Raw genomic sequence first — 20265 nt, forward strand, 5'->3', positions numbered from 1 at the left:
TTATGAGAGCCTAACCTGCCTGGGGGAAGGAAATACCCAACTCCAGCCAGCTCTAGCCATCCTGTCCCACCTATGGGAGAGAGGACAATTGAGAAGCACCGGTGAAGGTGACAGTACAGGGGCTCAAGCTCACCAAGACTGAGACCTAGTCCTAGGATGACAGCAGATCTCCCCTCCCCCTACACCTCACCAAGACTGCAGCTCCTGTCACCCAGTACATGTCCACCTTTCAACAAAAAATCACAAGCCATACTAAAAGGTAAAACACACAGTTTGAAGAGACTGAAAAAGCATCAGAACCAGAGTCAGATATAGGTAGGAAGGTAGGAATTTTCAGGCCAGGAATTTTTTTTAAACTATGATATATAAGCTAAGGGCTAAAATGGAAAAAGAAGATAACATGCAAGAACAAATGGATAATGTAGGCAGAGAGATGGAAATAAGAAAGAATCAAAAAGAAAGGCTAGAGGTCAAAACACTCCAGCATACATAAGCTAGAGTCTGGACGATAGAGAGGGGAGGTGTGGGAGGAGAGACCGGAAGGATAAGGGGCAGAAGGAGAGCTGGAGCCAGGAAGGCAACTGGAAGAAGACAACGGGAGGATTTACTAGAAAAATGAGTCTAATTTGCTCTTGCCCATTCGCTTTGGCCAAAGAATCTTTTAGTGAAACAATTTTGAGTTCAGAATTTAATTTGGAGGCCTCTGCGTGCCAGTAAAAAAAATAAAAAATGCTGCCCATTGGGTTTGTCAAAACTTAAGGCACCTCCCAAATGAAGAATTTTGTTCAAATCAAATGTTCCCCAGAGTTCCCCAAATCATCCTTGGTGAAGTTGCGCCATTTGGAAAGATGGATGCAAGGACTCAGACTGTAACGAGAGTACAAACAAGAAGCAAGGTTTTTTCGTGGTAGAGGAAAGGATTTAGACTTTGGTGACCCCGTGAGAGCTGGTGACGGTAAGTGGGAATGTGATGCTTGTACACCTCATGTTTCAAGCCCCCAACCTGATAAGGTGCCACCTACAAACACAGACCTAAGCAGCAGCAGCCACCAGCAGGCTGAAACCCAAGGCATCCACACTGGGGTCTCTGGGCTCTGGGGCCACACTCCTTCTTAGGGCTCAGTCCCCACGGAAGACGTGAGGTCAAGGGTTATGAGGAGCCCCATTTCTCTCTCCCTCGCACCTTCATGAGGATCCCCCTGGACCTGGGAAACAGAGCCCCTGGAGGATGTGGGTGTGGCCTCCTAGTAGGAATTGGGGTGGGGACCTAAGTGGGGATCAGAGCTGCTCTGAGAAGAGCCCCATGAGGGGCCAGAGACCCACAGCCCCTAGAGCCCCCCGCCATCTCCCCACGCGCGCTGCTACCACCTTGGAGGGCATTAGGACTCTTAACAAAAGCTGCCTCCCTGGTGGCCCTCACTCTGGGCCCCAGCCCTGCACACCCTCCAACAGCCCGAGGCTGTTCCGCTCATTAGCCCCCCTTTGCATTGGGGGAAATTGAGGGTGGCGTGGGCCTGGAGGGGGTGTCTCTTACTGTGGCCACTGGCAGGGGTGGGGATGCAGAAATCAAGCCCAGGCCCACAGCCCAGTGTGTCAGGGAGTCTGGCCCACTGCATCCCTCTTCCCTCCAGGCCTGGTTCCACCCCAAGAACTCATCTCCTTCTGGTTCCCTCAGCTTCCCTTTAGGGTCCTTCTCAGCCTCCTCCCTCCGCCCCTGGGGCTCCCTTCAGACCCTCCTCTTCCCGGAGGCTGATGGTCCCTGTTATCAGTTTGCTAAGGCTGCCTTAACAAGGTAGGTACCACAGTCTGGGTGGCTTAAACAACAGAAATTTATTTTCTCCCAATTCTGGAGACCAGAAGTCTGAGATAAGGTGTCCGCAGTGGTTTCTTCTGACACTTGTAGATGTCTGTCCTCTCCATGTTCTTCACGTGGTCTTCCCTCTGTGTGTTTGTGTCCTAATCTCCTCTACTTATGGGGACACCAGTCATATTGGAGTAGCAACCACCCTAATGACCTCATTTTACCACTTTAAAGACCTTATCTCCATATACAGTCTCATCCTGAGGTACTGGGGGTTAGGACTTCAATGTACCAATTTGAGGGGGATAGAATTCAGCCCATAACAGCCTCCACTCTTCTTTTCATAGGGAGCTAACCATGACCAGCTCTCCTGAGGATTACCTCATTTAACAGCCCCAAAGTTATCCAACAGAGGGACTATTTATTACTTCCACTTCTCAAAGGAGGGACCTGCAGTTCAGAGAGGGTGAGTGACTTTCACAAGGGCACACAGCTGCCAAGCGGCCGAGTTGGAAAAGACTTAGTCTACACTGCTTTGAGTCAGCTCACTTTGTTCCCTTGCATCTTCTCCCTGGTGGAAACAGCCCGACTCCAGCCAGACCCCAGGTTCTTTCTCCTGAGACCATCGGCTGAGCGCTGAACCACCACATAACCACACCCTGACAGCTCTACCGGGGCCCCTGTGCTCCCTACTCCCACAGGCAGGCAGCGCCTTCCACGAAAACTCACTTTTCTCATGGACAGCAGCACCATCAATGGACATCCCTAACAGGGTCGTCCGTGTCACCCCCAACACCACTCGCCGCCACTGTTGAATCATCCTGAGGCAGTTGGTCTTCCTCCTGATATCACCTCAGGGTGTCCCCTCCAATCAGTACCTCAGAACTCAGCTGTCACCCAGTAGTCACTGTCGGTATTGTGGACATTGGTGAGATGCTAAGGACTGAGAATATCCCCAGGGCTCCTCCTTCCCACCCCTCCAGGTAAAATGCAGACCAGTGACTGCTCATCCCTAGGAACATTCCCTCTGCCTCCTGTGAACCACCCTTGACCAACCACTCCCTACATGGGCTAGATGAGGTCTGGCCCCTCTGGTAAATCCCGCACCTGACACATCTGACAAGAGGGCAGCTTCTCACATCTGTCACACTATATCCCCAGGGTGTATCTGAAGTGCCCCCTGCAGTGCTGAGGCATGTCAATATCACATGCCTGTCACACAGGGTCCGCAGACATGTGTGCATGTCACATCCAACACCTAGTCTTCTGTTTCCAGGCTGTGTCACAGTGTGGTAGCAAAAAAACACAATCACACAGTTTGTGTTTCCAGGTGTGTCACATACAAATTATTTTATTCAACAAATACAAATTTAAAAAATAAGAGATTTAGGGGCCGGCCCGGTGGCGCAAGCGGTTAAGTGCGCGCGCTCCGCTGCGGCGGCCCGGGGTTCGCTGGTTCGGATCCCGGGCGCGCACCGACGCACTGCTTGGTAAGCCATGCTGTGGCGGCGTCCCATATAAAGTGGAGGAAGATAGGCACCGATGTTAGCCCAGGGCCGTCTTCCTCAGCGAAAAAAAAAAAAAAGAGGAGGATTGGCGGATGTTAGCTCAGGGCTGATCTCCTCACAAAAAAAAAAAAAAAAAAAAAAATAAGAGATTTAATTCTACCTGTTGCAAATGGGAAGAATTCCTTCCCTTCCCTTTTCTTAAAGCATTTACCTTAGAAAACTAGTAAGAACTTTCTCATCTCTTTAAAATGTATGCCTTTGAAGACTAGATAGGCCTTCTGTCAGCTGGCCTTTTTTTCTCACTCCAGCTTTAGGACCCAGAATTGTCTTTCTCAAGAAACTGGGAGCTATCTCTTCAAATTGCAAACATCCAGGGAGAAGCTCCCTTATCAGTTCCCCAGTCCCTGCCCTGGAAGGGTGGGAGCCTCATCTTGGTGGACACCTGCTTCAACTTTCAAAACTACCTCCTGTTATAAAGATGAGAAGTTTGCCTTTCCTCTGGATAAAGCCTTGTAAGTTAGGACGAACTCAGTGTGACAACAGGAGCTGTCAAGTCCTCTTACTTGAGGACTAGGGTCATTGTTTGTCTTGAATGCACATGTGTAATGGGTTCTATCTGCTTGTCTATACAGGCAAGTGAGGTTTTTTCCTATTTCTGCAATTTCCTAGTGGATTACCTGTGATGTGCATCTCACCCTGGCTTCATGCTTATTCAATAATAAAATTGGTTGTCTGTCTCTTCTACCTTCGTGGAGAGGATTTCTAGGTTGGGAGAAAATTTTGTTTTTCTTTCGCCAACAGTCAGCATCACACCCCTGGTCTACAGGGCCCAAATCTCCTCACCCATCTCTTCCACATCTAGTGCACAGGATTATAGGGGAAGGGTGATCAGTTTCATAGATTCAATAAGCCGCACCTAGAATGTGCGAATTTCTATTAGAACATATGACTCAGCAACTTCAACAAATAAATAAGAATTGAAAAAGTAAGTAGACCCTACACGTTAAGAGACTTACGAGACACAGCTACTGAAAGCTGTAAGGATATATTTTGGATTCTGATTGAGACTAATCTGAGTTAAGAAACAAACACATTTTCAAGACAATTGATAAAATATTTATATTTTTGTGATGATTACTGCGTTACGAAGGAGACCTTACATTTATTATGCGTTAAGTGATACGATGTCCGGAATTATAAGTGAAGTAATCAAGTAGTGTACATGGGGAGAGATGCAACAAGAACAGCTCTGAAACGACAAATAACGATGGAAGATTGGGATGGGTTCATCTGGCTTTGTAACCGTCTTTTCCTTTGCCGTATATATTTGAAAACAGCCCTAACAAAAGATAGAATATGTCATTGTATCAGTAATTTTGTATGTTGAGGATAAATTTTAAAAAGCAGGAAGAAACTTTTGGTGTCAGTATGCATCAAACATCAAAATGTACCTTTTAAGCATACGCAGTTTAAGTCAATTAGACCTCCATTAAACTTTTTGAAAATCAAATATAAAAACTTCTGACTTTCTAATCATTATACTACATTTGATTATTTTCTATGTTCTTGAGGTTAATTGCAGCTACTCCATCAGTATGGCAGAAATAGAATAGAATAGTGTGCTACTTGGCAACTCTTACCAACTCTGTTTTCAGTGAAATCACATCGACAGTTTTAAGTTGGCCATGGTGGAAGTGTTTACACCAGGGAAAATGGAAAACACTACAAATCATGGCTTGATTTATTGTTTTGTTGAATATCTAGACTTAAGAAAGCGATGGAGAATATATTAATAATGCAGATTAAACTAAAAAGTATGTAGTCACTGCATTGCGTACAGCAAAAAAAACATTTAGAAAATATTCTTCTGGTATTCAAAAACAGTAATTCCTTACAGCAAAGATGTCACATCACTGAAGAATGAAATTTTAACATAAGTGTTTGTTGTTTCACTATCTTATTTGTTAATGAAAAAGGAAACAGCCAAAATTCATTTTATGTTGTTTTTGTTTGTTTGGTTGGGTGTTTCTTTTTTTTTTTTTTGAGGAAGATTGGCCCTGTGCTAACATCTGTTGCCAATCTTTCTCTTTTTCTTTTTTCTCTCCAAAGCCCCAGTACATAGCTGTGTATCCTAGCTGTAGAGTTGTAGCTCTTCTATGTGGGACACCGTCTCAGCATGGCTTGATGAGCGGTGAGCAGGTCCGCGTCCAGGATCTGAACCAGCGAACCCCGGGCCACCGAAGTGGAATGTGCAAACCCAACTGCTACGCCACCGGGCCGGCCCCCCAAAATTCACTTTAAAGAACAAGCAAAAGATATGAATAGACATTTTACTAAAGAAGACATACAAGTGGCAGATAAACAAATGAAGGAATGCTCACCATCGTGAAACATCAGAGAAATGCAACTAAAACCACAGTGAGATATTTTTACACATTTATTTAAAAGGGTCAAAATTGTGTGTGTGTGTGTGTGTGTGTGTGTGTGTGAGGAAGATCAACCCTGAGCTAACATCCATGCTAATCCTCCTCTTTTTGCTGAGGAAGACCAGCTCTGAGCTAACATCTATTGCCAACCTTCCTCCTTTTTTTTCCAGTAGATAGTTGTATGTCATAGTTGCACATCCTTCTAGTTGCTGTATGTGGGATGCGGCCTCAGCATGGCCGGACAAGCGGTGTGTCGGTGCATGCCCAGGATCTGAACCCTGGCCGCCAGTAGTGGAGTGCGTGCACTTAACCGCTAAGCCACGGGGCAGGCTAAAAGGGTCGAAATTTTAAAAGACTAATCATACCCACTATTGGCAAGGCTATGGGAGAACTGAAAGTCTCATTCACTGCTGGTAGGAAAACAAAAGGGACAACTATTTTAGATCACAGTTTGATGTTTCTTAAAAAGTTATGTATTCATCTACCCTGTGATTCAGGCATTGGAACCCAAGATATTAACACAAGATAAATGAAACATATGTATACGAAGAATTGCTTAAAATCTATGTAGCAGTTTTATTTGCAATAGCCAAACTGGAAACAACTCAAATATCCATAAGCAGATAAATGAATAAACAGAGGTATATCTACAGAACATCATACTTTTCAGAAATATAAAAAGCAAGAACTAGGGGCCAGCCCGGTGGTGCAAGTGGTTAAGTGCCCGCGCTCCGCTGTGGCGGCCCAGGATTCGCCGGTTCGTTTCCCGGGCGCGCACTGACGCACCGCTTGGCAAGCCATGCTGTGGCAGCATCCCATATAAAGCAGAGGAAGATGGGCATGGATGTTAGCCCAGGGCTAGTCTTCCTCAGCAAAAAGAGGAGGATTGGCAGATGTTAGCTCAGGGCCGATCTTCCTCACACACACACACAAAAAAGCAAGAACTACTCATATAAGCATCATTAATAAATCTCAAAATAAATATGCTGCATGAGGGTACTCGGGGAAAAAGAGTCAACACCTTATGACTTCAATCATATAAAATTCTAGAAAACGGAAAATGGACTCTAAAGGAAACTGCATCATTGGCTGACTGGAGGGCAGAAGGAGAGAGATGATAAAGGGCATGAGGCAAATACGGGGTGATGAATAGGTTCATTATTATGACTGTGATAAAGGTGTCATGAGTTTATATGAATGTCAAAACTTACCAAGTTATACAAATATGTCAATTTATTGCACATCGTTTACACCTTCTTAAAGCTCTAAAATATGGTTCAAAATAAAACTCTGGAATTCCTTCTGTTTTTAGAAAATCAAGTTTGGCAACACTATATTGACTCCACCACCTGTCTCCGCATGCCCTGGGAGCGACGCCTTGCCTCAGTGGTATCAAATACTGGTAAAGAGATGAAGGCCGTTTCCACCTGATTCAACAGGAATACAGGCTGGTCACAAAGGCCACAGAGCTGGACTACGGGATCTCCCTCCTCCTCATGCTCTTCAACTGCCTGTGCAGCAATGGCCTTAAGTGAACAGCCCAAAGAGGCTACAGAAATCCACAAAAGCTTTAGATTATTTTCTCTGACAAGGCACTCAGCTACACAAACACAGTTGTGGAAGTCCTAAGAATTTCTATACGTGCTCATCCTTCACAGCCGTGCTGATGAGATCATTGTGGACGACGTTTTTTGTTTTTTGAGGAACATCGGCCCCGAGCTAACATCTGCCAATCCTACTCTTTTTCCTGAGGAAGACTGGCCCTGGGCTAACATCCATGCCCATCTTCCTCCACTTTATATGGGACGCCGCCACAGCATGGCTTGACAAGCATGCGTCGCTGCACGCCCGGGATCCGAACCAGCGAACCCCGGGCCGCCGCAGCGGAATGCGTGCACTTATCCACTTGCACCACTGGGCCGGCCCCTGGACAACCTTTTAAAAGAGGTGCATTCCAGTTTGTTGCAGTCTCTTTTCTCCACTTTCAATAAATCCAGTGTGTCTGTAACAAGTATGATTCCCCCTATAATCTTACAACCAGTGACACTACCCTAAAGAATTCAGGATACCAGGGCACATGGCTACACTTCAGAACCTGGGAACAGACCTCCCCCAGCAGTGCTGAGCACAATGCAACCCCTGTGAACAGGAGTACAATTTCATGTTGCTCTAAAAGCGCTAGAGGTTGTCACAACAACAACCTCTACAGGTTGGCCTCTGAACCCACAAAATATCATGGCATTCAGGCTACAAATTAGGCCTTGAGCAGCAATGGACACTAAGACAAAACTGGAGACAGAGCTATATTCTCTGAGCCATCATACTGTCCCCTCTGAGGCACTCAAAGTTTGAGATCCCAACAAAAACTGTTCACCCCTTCATGTTAGCACCCACTTTTTTCCAAGTCACCACATACAGTTAATAGAATTCCCAATTAAATGAGCTTAAACAAGACCATTCTTCATTGTCACACAAACCAGAGCAATAGGAAGCAGGCTGTCCTCAGGTTCACGACTGGAGGATGGAAAATTCCAGCACAATAGTCATGTGAGACCAATGGTATTCCTAGAAAAGGTAGTCCATCTTTTCAAGTCACCAGCAGAGTCCTCTGAGCCAAAAATGGGCCAGGTCTGTGGCCTAACGCATCAGAGATAAAGGAATGAGTGCTCAGGCTTCTCACAAATCCTTCCCGCAAATGGAAAAACACCAAGGTTTACTTCCCTGGACGCACTGGGGTGGGTGAGTGATGCACACAGCTAGCATCAGCCAAGTGGCGAGGTGAAAAGCCCTTTGTTATAGAATGGCAGTGACATACACCTGACAATAGCCCTGGGCATTTAAAAAGTGTTATGCATATCCAACATACCTGGAGTTTATGTGGATTTTCAGATGTATGAGGTTCAATTCAGGCAGATGGCACCCTCACAAGGGACCTCCCTTAGTGTTGTTATACTGAAGAAGAAATAACACATCCCCTGCACATCTAAGGTGTTTTTCTCACGTGAACTTTGTGTTTCCAATGAGAAAAGGCTGAAGGTTTGTTCACATACACTGCACTCATTAGGCCTTTCCCCACAGTGAACTCTTCAGTGTGTAATGAGACTAGAGTTTTGGCTAAAGGACTTCCCATATTCCCCACACTCATAAGGCCATTATCCAGCGTGAATATTATGGTGTTTTAGTAGACTAGAGTTGTAGGTAACAGATATCCAACATTCACCACGCTCATAAGGCCTTTCTCCAGTGTGAACTCTCAGTGTTCAAAAAGTCTGGATTTAGAGCAAAGGATTTCCCACACTTGCTGTACTCATAATGCCTTGTTGCAGTGTGAACAATTGATGTTGAAGGAACCGAGAGTTTTAGCTAAAGAATTTACAGCATTTGCTTCACTTATAAGGTCTTTCTCCATTACGAACTCTCCAGGGACATTGGAGTGCAGAGCTCTGGCGAAATGATTTCCCACATTCACTACATTCATAAGGCCTTTCTCCAGTGTGAACTCTCCGATGTTCAAAAAGTGCAGAGCTTCGTCTAAATGATTTCCCACATTCACTGCATTCACTACATTCACACTGGCCTTTCTCCAGTGTGAACTCTCTGGTGTACAACGAGGTGAAACTTGGTCCTAAATGATTCCCAACATTCTCCACACTCATATGGCCTTTCTCCAGTATGAACTCTCCAGTGTTCACTGAAGTGAAACTTCCGGCTAAATAATTTCCCATACTCCCCACATTTAAAAGCTTTTTCTTTGGTGTGAATTCTTCTATGTTCAGTGAAGTGGTACTTGTTCCTAAATGATTCCCCACATTCCCCACAATCATAAGGCCTTTCTCCAGTGTTGTGTCTTAGGTGTTCAGTGGAGTGGGACTTGTTGAATAACTTCTCACATTTCCCAGACTCATAAGGTCTTTCTCCAGTGTGAACTTTCTGATGTATTGAGGCTGCAGCTTTTGCTAAATGATTTCCCACATTCATTGCACATAAAACATCTTTCCCTAGTGAGCACTCTCTGGTGCTGAACAAGTGTTTGTGGCTAAAGACATTCATGCATTCTCCCCACTTATAATGAGTTTTTCCTCTCTGAAAGGCTGCCACACACATGGTTCTGCTATTTGACTTCTCCCTGGTGTGAATGGCCTGTTGTTGGAGAAATCCAGAGCTGACCAAAATGTCCTTCCTAATCTCCCTGAAGATGAATGGCTTTCCTGACACATTGAATTTGCAGTTCTTCACAAACAAGGCTCTGTCCACTTGGCTTCTGAAGAGTTTCTCTCCAATGTGCTGTTTCTGATGAAGGTTTGCACAGACATATAATTTTTTCCCACATGCCCCATACCCATACAGTTTCTGCTTGCAGTGTGTTTCCTGGTGCTCAGCCACAAGCAAAATGTCTCTCAGTATCAGGCCACACATTTCACAGGGGTGTGCCTTCTTGAGAGACAGATCAGCCTTGGGATTCCTGACCTGTGACACTCTGTATAGAAATACTCTGCTCAGGGGCCAGCCCGGTGGCGCAAGTGGTTAAGTGCATGCGCTCCGCTGCAGCAGCCCGGGGTTCGCCGGTTCAGATCCTGAGCGCACACCGACACACTGCTTGGCAAGCCATGCTGTGGTGGCGTCCCATATAAAGTGGAGGAAGATGGGCACAGATGTTAGCCCAGGGCCAGTCTTCCTCAGCAAAAAAAAAAAAAAAAAAGGAGGAGGATTGGCAGATGTTAGCAGAGGGCTGATCTCCTCACAAAAAAAAAAAGGAAATAGTCTGCTCAAAAGGAGCCTCCTAATTCTCTGCTTCGTAGGTTGCTGAAAGTGAGAAAGGTTGGTCAGGTACATGTTGACTTTGGTGGGAGAGGACAGCCCATACACAAGAGTGTGTCTGACAAGCCCAGGAACCAGTCTAGGTGATTATTTACAGGATCAGGGAGCTGGCTTCAAGTTGAAAACAGGGCTGTTCAGCAGCACTGGGCTATAAAGTCACAGGATGGAGAGGTCTCAAGAGTTGAAGGACACAACCATGTGGTGTGTCACAAGGAGAGGCAGGGTGGACAACTTGCTCCTGAGCAAACAACTGTCAGCAGGACCTTGTTTGCTGGTGACACATGAGTGCTATGCAGAAGGTTGTGTCCAGGCCCAAGAAAACAGGACTGCAACAGAGCAGTTGTTAGTCAGGGACTGTTTAAGAATGGATACACACTTCAAAATACAAATCATGTAAGCCAGTGCTAGAGACCACTGCAGATGGAGCAGTGAGAAAAATGGGTGAGATGGGGAGTCCAGAGATATGAGGATTAGCCACAGGCTGGATGTAAGCACAGAAGTGACAATGTATAGAACTGACAGGTTGGCAAGTGTCAAGAATGGGGAAAAAAATGCAGAAATAGTGTATGGTCACAGGCATTGGCACCAAAATACTAGCCAAACAGAACAGGTTTCTGGGATCATTTCAATACAGCCCTGAAGCAATGCCTTCCCTCAAGGTACCCAGGGCCCAGGCTCCCTCTGAGCCCATCTTGCTGAGTCTGGATTCATATATCCAGCTAGCGGACCACTGAGGGATCTCCACCCCATCCCCAAGATGATCAAGTACATGGGACCTGGATGATACAAGTACTGAGAGAAAGACAAGACAGATGAGCAGCCAGCACTGGCTCAGAACAACTCAGCACATTATATATAGCCCAGAGGAAAGAAACTAAATATTACACAGAGAATTTCAGAGAAGAGTCTTGCAAGAACAGACCATGGTCCACGTGAGCAGTGAGAATTTCAGTGATGGCAATTCCTGGCACAGGCAGGCATGAGGAAATGTCAGGTAGGGGAAAGAAGTAGAACCTGGGGCACAGGTGCCTTGGATCTGGACAAAGTCACCTGGCTTTGGTGAGGGCAAAGCAAGGTGGGATTCATGGGGGTGACTGCAAAACCTCTGCCTCTGACATCTTCCCCGTGAGACTGCAGGGAAGCAGGTGTTGGGCCTGCTGGAGATGAGGAGAAGGTAGTGCATACATCTCAGTCCTATCAACCCCAGCACCTACCAAGGAAATTGAGGAAGGAAGCAGTGCCCATGGTCCTACATAAGGATAGACCTGCCCCTGGAGAACGAGGAAGGACAGAGAGTATCTCGGGGCACAGGGGTGGGTATGAGGGCCTTACCCAGGGAGGTTATAAGTGCTAAGTTCTCCAGCATCACCTCCTGGTACAGGCATCTCTGAGCCTCATCAAGGAGATCCCATTCCTCCCAGGTAAAGTTCACAGGTATGTCTTCAAAGGTCACACTGCCCTGCTATGATGGTGACAGATGAAACCACAAACAGCCCCACTCCTGAGGAGCCATAATCCACCCCTTCCCCATAGCTACTGTACGTCCATCCTCCTCCCAAGCTCCCCAACTCAGAGAAGAAACCAGGCCCTGGTATCATTGGTGCTGTTGTCTTCTCATGGGCCCACTGACTACTGGGTAAAGCCATCAGCAGCAAGAGGCAGGTGGACAAATAGATATCTAAGCTGTGGGCCTGGCACAGAAAGATCTACCCCTCACCCACCCACACATAGGCAATTCCCCTGGTATGGCCATTGTCATGTAATTCTCAAAGCAGTGCCCTGGGACCATCAGACATGCTCCCGTCTGACTACACATCACTCTTTAGAATGTACATCCCTTACATCCGCAGATCCCACAGCCACACGCCCATGGGCACCACAATCACTGCCCACACCATAGGCATCTCCTTGCCCACCCCCCTAGCAATGGCAGTTACTTGTATTTCAATCACCTCCTCAAAACCCCACTGGTGAGGGTGTGATTCCCCGCTAGGTGTGTGGACACACAACACCTGACACTGGACAGATGCAATCAACAGCTGTTTAAATAATCACATACACTCACAGCCTGGGAGAGGAGGACACCACACAACACACAAGGCCACATGAAGGTTGCACTCTGGAAAAGAGTGAACAACCAGGGGCTGTGGGATGCAATCTTTGTAAGATCAAGAGGGTGGGATGCCACAATTCCTGCAGGAGGATGTGATTGGCTTGTTGAAATAACTCTGTGGGTTGGTAGGAAACTGAAACCCACCACAAAGGGATAAGCAGGAACTGCGCCTGCTCCCCTTGGTAAAAAAGGGTTGTGAGGCTAGAAGGCATTATCTAGGAGAGCAGAGTGTGGAGAGAAACTTGCACTAGGGCCATTTGAGGCACCCTGGTTTCACCAGATGTCAAGGCAGCACATCTATTGGCCTTAATTTTAGGATTTACAACACAACTTGGCAGATAGCATCCAGAGTATGCTTGTCAAATTCAAACAAGATCCAGTATTAACCCAGACTTCTCATGGTTCCCATTAGCAATGGCAGCCCCAAATCATTCTATGATGGTCTCACTACATTCCTTGCCTCAGACTTAGCCACACAGGACCACGTGTCGATCTCAGACACCCACGGACCTATACTACTTTTGCTGCACTTGCTGTGCCCTCAGCAATGACAACTTTACTCTGTCCATCCAACCCTCATTCAAAGCCCAGCCCCACTGATCACCCACACCAGGTCTAGTGATACTCGCAGCTGACTGACCAAATTTGCCCCTGACCGTATCCATCTGGTTGAATGAAAAACCTCAGGATCTGTCCAAGTCCTCACAAAATCTTAGTGAGTTCATAAAGTGGTGAATAAGCACCAGTTTCAGCCTAAGTGTATCTTGCCTTAATTACTCCTAAGCTTTTGTATCCACTTCATTTCTACTCTTCCCTTGTAAGCTTTGGCCACTTTCCAGACTATCCTGTCTGATATACTCTACTTTCATGACCACTTACCTCCCTTACCTGTGGTTATGAAGCCCAATTCCATCACCCAGGTACCCAAGCAAAAGACACAGTCCTTGGGCCCCCACCCTCCCCTTCCTCACCCACCTAACAGCTTTGCCACTATAACCTGAAGATGGTCTCTCCTAAATGTGACCCACAGCTCACTCATCTTGGTCTGCACAGCAGCTACTATATTTTGGATGTCTCCATCCTGAATACCTCCCAAGATTTCTCAACCTGGGTGTCCAGCTGCCCATGTGAGGCCTCTATTCAGTGGTCTCTGAAACATCCTAACATGGTCAAAACAAAGCTCCTGATATCCCCAATAAATATTACACCAACTGCCAACTTGCTCATCTCAGTTGATGCAGCTTCCATCCCCATAGCTTCTAAGACCAAAAACCCTGGGGTCATCCCTAATTCCTGTTTGACTCCCTCACTGTCCACATTAGAGAATCTAGTTGCCCTTCTTTAAAATATGCAGCCAGATTCCAACCACATCTCCTAAGCCCCAACTCTTGTCCATTAACTCTCACCTAGACTATGGTAGTAGCCTCACCCTCATCTTCCTTCCTCCTCCCTTAAGCCCACCATCTGTTCTCCACTCTCCACCCAGATGGAGCCTGTTAAGATCTTGATAATATCACTTCCTTCCTCTGATCAGTTTTACCTCTAAGTATATGCACATCCTAGTACCAGCTCCTGGGTTAACCTTCCACACCTGTTTACACCGGTTGCCAGTAATGGGAACACTTCTATATGAAGGCTGGGACGAACTTAGGACCCAGGGCTTGGGGTTTCTCCAGGGTCCTCAGACTCAAGGACTAGAGAAATAGCATTAAAAGCCCCAAGAAACCACAATCCAAAGTAGGGGTTGGGATCCGTGTAGCAGTGGGACACTCTCCACTTACCTGTGTGGGTTCCATAAGCACTTCTGCAGTCATGGGAACCTGTGAGAAGGAGCAGGCCTTTAGAGGAATGGGGCTCTGGAGGGGTTTGATGGGCTCAGGCCTCCCTATACTCTTCCTTGGTCCTAGGCCAGGTGACCTCAGGCTGGCTGTCTAACCTCCGGGCCTCAGTGTTCTGTGTCACACCTCTTAACAGCTGTGTGACTCTGAACAAAGATTCCACCTCCCAGGCTCTACATCCTCATCATCTCCCTCCACTCTCTTCTTCCTTTGAACAAGCTTTGGGGAAGTGTTAAAACCCTAACGGTGGGGATGACCTCCTGGCGCAGCGGGGTTCCTGGGTTCGGATCCTGGGCACGGACCTACACACCAATGGTCAAGCCACGTTGCGGCGGCAACCCACATACAAAATAGAGGAAGACTGGCATATGTGTTAGCTCAGAGCCAATCTTCCTCACGAAAAAACAAAAACCCTCTAACGGAGACTGTGTCTCTTTTTGTTCAAAACTCTCCGTAGCTTCGAGGGTCCTCACAATATGGTACAACCCTCAGCCTGCTATTCCAGGTTTAACTCCGCCTCACACTCTGTTCACTGCAGACAGAACACGGACCCCGGGTCCCCGACTCCTCCCGGCTCAGTCGCCCTCCACGCCTCTCCCCCGCGGGCCCTCCCCTGGGACCGTCTCCCACACCCGTCACCCCCACTCTCAGAAACAGGCCCCAGGAGCGCCTCCCCGTCCCGGACACCAGGGCCTGGGCTGCAGGCCCGTGAGCGGCGCCCGCACTCGGGGCTCTAGGGCTGGGCTGGGCTGAGGGCGGGGAGGGCGCGGAGCACGAGCACTGACCTGAGCCGGCTCCCTCCGCGCCGCCGCCGCCATCGGACTCCGGGGACGGAGCGGGGCCGGGAGCGGCGGGAGAGGAGGGGACCCGGGCACGGCGGTCCCTGTCCCGGCCCTGGCGTGGGTCCCCCGGACGGCGTCGCTGTGTCGGAGATAAACCCACCACACAGCGGCCAAAGCGACAGGCAAGAGGAGGAGGCCGGAGGTCCCGCCCCTACAGTCAGCGCCTCACTCGGACCGCCTATTTTCTGAGACTTCATTGGTTACCAATGCTGCCGTTCCGCGCTGAGCATTCTGGGTAACGTAGTTTCTCCACATCCACAGTCCCCGGAAAAGGTCCGTCCATACGTGATGTCTTGGAGAAAAGGCAAAACTACAAGGCACTTGGAAAGGGCGGCTTGTGGTCCAAGGGCAGAGCAGAGGCTTCGCTCCTTCCTAAAGGGACTCTACTCAGATTTCTGGGAGTACTGTCTGCAACTGATCAACCAAGTGTTTGGAGACATTATTTCAGACTCTCTGAAACTCAGCGTGTTCCCAGAGGCCATTTCTAGATGCTCTGTAAGGTCAGAAATCCAAATGCATATATCATTCCATAGTCATTCAGGCACAAAATGCGTCCACTGGAAGCTAAATCTAATGGTAAAGTAACCTTGTTGCGCCCAAGATGGAGTCACTCATACTTAGCCCCATGTCAGCAAACCGAAACTTAACTAAGTTTCTATGCTTGGCTGTCCCAGAAAAGGAAGGCTTCGGTCAACCAATCAGCACTTGCCAGTTTGGCACAAATTACGTGACCCGGCTCCAAGACGTCCCTTTGCTCCGTATAAGGAAAGTAACCCTGCCTCAACCAATCAGCAGATGCCTACTATGACTTGCCTATTCCTGCTGGCTTCTGCATATAAAAGTCTTTGATTTTGTACAGCTCCTCTGGAGCTCCTTCCTTTTTGCTAGATCGGATGCTGCCTAGTTCATGAATAGCTGAATAAAACCAATAAGATCTTTAAATTTTATTCAGTTGCATTTTGTTTTTTAACACGAATAAACATTATTGTATTTTAGCTCAATTGCATGCACTCTGAAGCTTTAGAATCATTTTTGTCACTTATTTTTGTGTATGTTTGGTCAGGAACAAGAGAAAAAATACTCCAGATAGTGCCATGACAAGACTATAGTGGACGGATGTTTGGCTACCCTGAAGCAGGGGTACAGGAATGGATCTCTGTGGTTCCAACAGAAAACACCTCTCCTGTCTGTATAGTTAATCATTGTGTACAATTCATTGAGCAATACTCTTCTATATTGAGTATTTCTTATTCCATATACTGACATACATTCAATTCCTCTGAGGTTAGTGGTGAGGGGAAGCTGGGATTCAGTGGCTGATGGTGCCTCTCTGCACCTGACCTCTGATGTGAAAGCAAGGGTTTCTGCCTCTGGGTTGGGGGTCTGGAAGCTGGCCTGAGGCTTCGGATCATCCCCCGCCTCAGTAGGCTCCCTCTGAAAAAAAGTGCAGATGCAGGATTTCCTGTCACCTCCCCTCTGAGCCAAGTATCAAAGGCTGGTTCAACATTCAAAAATCAATTAATGTCATCCATCACATCAATAAGCTGTTATGAGGTTCGGGGGATTCGATCGGAGATGTAAAAGAAACTTTCCACTCCAAGCAAATGAACTAAAGGTATATTTTATTATATAGAGGAGAGTAAAGGCGATAGTCCGCAAACAGATCCGAATAGGTCAAATATTAAGAGGGAAAAACATCAGCTCGACTGGAAAGGGAAAACATCCACATCGGCTGAGATAGCAACAGATTCAAATAGGTCATATAACGAGAGGGAAAAACATCAGATCGACTGGAAAGGGAAAACATCCACATGGACTGAAGGGAAATGACACAAATCAACCCGAAAGAGAAACACCAGGTTGACCGAAAAGAGAACACATCAGATCAGTTACTCACAACATCCATGCCCCACTGCCGAGAGAGTCACTTTAATTGACAGGGCTGGGCGGGAATCACTTGTCCTGGGCAAGGCGTCCCTTCCACAGGTGGAACTCTCATCAGGCCTCAGTTTCCAGCAGTTTATATAAGCAGTTACAGAGTTGTGCGGAGCAAGCATTTAGTGTTCCCATGCACAAATGGTTATTAGTGGTGTACGTGCACCGAGCCCCCTGGCTATCGTCCCAGCCTGGCACAGATGGCCAGTCCGTCCCATGCTATGATGCCTGAAGAGCCTTGAAACAGTACAACTGGCAACTCTCTCCATGGGAGAAGGGCCAGTTCCCACCACACAGAAAGCAGCTTTTTATATTTCTTTGTGTGCTGGTGGCTATAGGTCAATGGAACCAAAGGCCCAACATGGCTGTACTCATGTCAAGACATAAGCTAAAGAAGAAAAATCACATGATCATATCAATAGATGCAGAAAATACATCTGACAAAATCCAACACCCATTCAGATAAAAATGCTCAGTAACTAGGAATAGATGGGAACTTCCTCAACTTGATAAAGAATTATCTATGAAAACTTACAGCTAATATCATACTTAATGGTGAGAAACTCAAAAGTTTTCCCACTATGATCAGGTACAAAGATGGCCCCTCTCACCACTCCTTTTCAATATTGTACTGGAAGTCCTAGCTAATGGAATAAGAAAAGAAAAGGAAATAAATGATATATAGACTGGAAAGGAAGAAATTAAACTGTCTTTGTTTGAAAATGACATAGTCATCTATGTAGAAAAAAAATTTTAAATCCACAAAAAAACTCCTGGAACTAGTAAGTGATTATATTAAGGTTGCAGGGCATAAAGTTAATATATAAAAATCAGTCACTTTCTTATATAATATCAAAAAACAAGTGGAATTTCAAAGAAGATATACAGATGGCCAATAGGCACATGAAAAGATGTTCAACATCACTAATCATCAGGGAAATGCAAATCAAAACAACACTAAGATATCACCTCGCGCCCATTAGAATGGCTATAATCACCAAGACAAAAAACAACAAATGTTGGAGAGGATGTGGAGAAACAGGAACCCTCATACACAGCTGGTGGGAATGCAAACTGGTGCAGCCTCTATGGAAAACGGTATGGCGATTCCTCAAAAAATTAAAAATAGAAATACCCTATGATTCAGCTATCCCACTACTGGGACTCCATCCAACGAACCTGAAACTAACAATCCAAAGAGGCTTATGCACCCCTATGTTCATTGCAGCATTATTCACTATAGCAAAGCAGTAGAAACAACCCAAGTGTCCCTCGACTGATGATTGGATCAAGAAGATGTGGTATAAATATACAATGGAATACTACTCAGCCATAAAAAAAGACAAAATCGTCCCATTTGCAACAACATGGATGGACCTGGAGGGTATTAAGTGAAATAAGCCAGACAGAGAAAGACAAACACGGTATGATCTCACTCATATGTGGAATATAAACCAACACATGGACAGAGAAAAGTATATTGTGGTTACCAGGGGCAATGGGAGTAGGGGGTGGGCACAAGGCATGAAGGGAGACATGTATATGGTGATGGACAAACAAAAATGTACAACCAAAAATTTCACAATGTTATAAACTATTAAAACATCAATAAAAATATATTTTAATTAGAAAAAAACAAAAAAAGTGGAATTTAAAATTTTTAAAAAAATACTGTTTATATTAGAAGCCAAAAAAGTTAAATACTTAAGTGTAAATCTAGCAAAATATGTGCAAGATGTATCTAGGGAAAATGACCAAACTCTGAGAAAACCAGTCAAGAAGAGCTGAACAGAGAGATATTCCACATGCATGGATATGAGGCTCAATATTGTCAAGATGTTAATTCTTCCAAAATTGATCTATAATAGATTTAATGCAATCTCAGTCTAAATCCCAGCAAGTTATTTTGTGGGTATCAACAAACTGATTCTAAAGTATATATGGAGAGGCAAAGGACCCAGAATAGCCAACACAATACTGAAGAACAAAGTGGGACGATTGACACTAACCGACTTCAAGACTTACTAAAAAGCTACAGTAATCAACACAGTGTGGTATTGGTGAAAGACTTTTAAAAAACAGATCAATGGAACAGAATAGAGAGTCCAAAATTGACCCATATAAATATGGTCAACTGATCTTTGACATAGGAACAAAGGCAACACAATGGAGCAAAGATAGTCTTTTCAACAAATGGTGCTGGAACAACTGGACATCCGCGTGCAAAAAAAAAATGAATCTAGACACAGACTTTACATCATTCACAAAAATTAACTCAAAATGGATCACAGACTTAAATATAAAATGCAAAACTTTAAAACTCCTAGAACATAACATACGAGAAAACCTAGATGACCTTGGGTATGGCGATGACTTTTTAGATGCAACACGAAACTCAGGATGCACAAAAGAAATAATTGATAAGCTGGACTTCATTAAAAATTTTAAACTTCTGGGGCTGGCCCGGTGGTGAAGCGGTTAAGTTTGCACATTCCACTTCAGCGGCCTCGGGTTCTCGGGTTCAGATCCTGGGCGTGGACCTACTCACCGCTCATCAAGCCATGCTGAGGCGGTGTCCCATATAGAAGAGCTACAACCCTACAACTATGACACACAACTACGTACTAGGGCTTTGGGGAGGAAAAAAAAAAGGAAGATTGGCAACAGATGTTAGCACAGGGCCAATCTTCCTCACAAACAAACAAAAATTTTAAACTTCTGCTCTTCAAAAGAAACTGTTAAGAGAATAAAAAGACACAGTGTGGGAGAAAATATTTGGAAAAGATACATCTGCTAAAGGGCTGTTATCCAAAATACATAAAAAACTCAGCAATAAGAAAACAACCAACCTGATTTAAAAAAATGGCCCAAAGACTTTAACAGACATCTCATCAAAGAAGGTATACCTAAGGCAAATAAGTATATGAAAAGATGTTTTGCAGGGCCGGTCTGGTGGCACAAGCGGTTAAGTGTGCGCACTCTGC

General features: G+C 45.8%; 1 long non-coding RNA gene and 1 pseudogene across 1 annotated transcript; both read right to left on the reverse strand.

Moving 5' to 3' along the window:
* Positions 1-3473: 3473 nt before the first annotated feature.
* LOC131397574 (uncharacterized) lies at positions 3474-15438 on the reverse strand. The gene is made up of 3 exons (XR_009216785.1): positions 15290-15438; positions 14448-14486; positions 3474-4648 (listed from the first exon to the last, which is right to left on the reverse strand). It is a non-coding gene; the product is annotated as an uncharacterized LOC131397574 (long non-coding RNA).
* On the reverse strand, positions 7459-12231 carry LOC131397562 (zinc finger protein 211-like; annotated as a pseudogene).
* Positions 15439-20265: the final 4827 nt, after the last annotated feature.

Source organism: Diceros bicornis, chromosome 34, assembly GCF_020826845.1.
Source record: "Diceros bicornis minor isolate mBicDic1 chromosome 34, mDicBic1.mat.cur, whole genome shotgun sequence".
NCBI classification, from domain to species: Eukaryota; Metazoa; Chordata; class Mammalia; order Perissodactyla; family Rhinocerotidae; genus Diceros; species Diceros bicornis.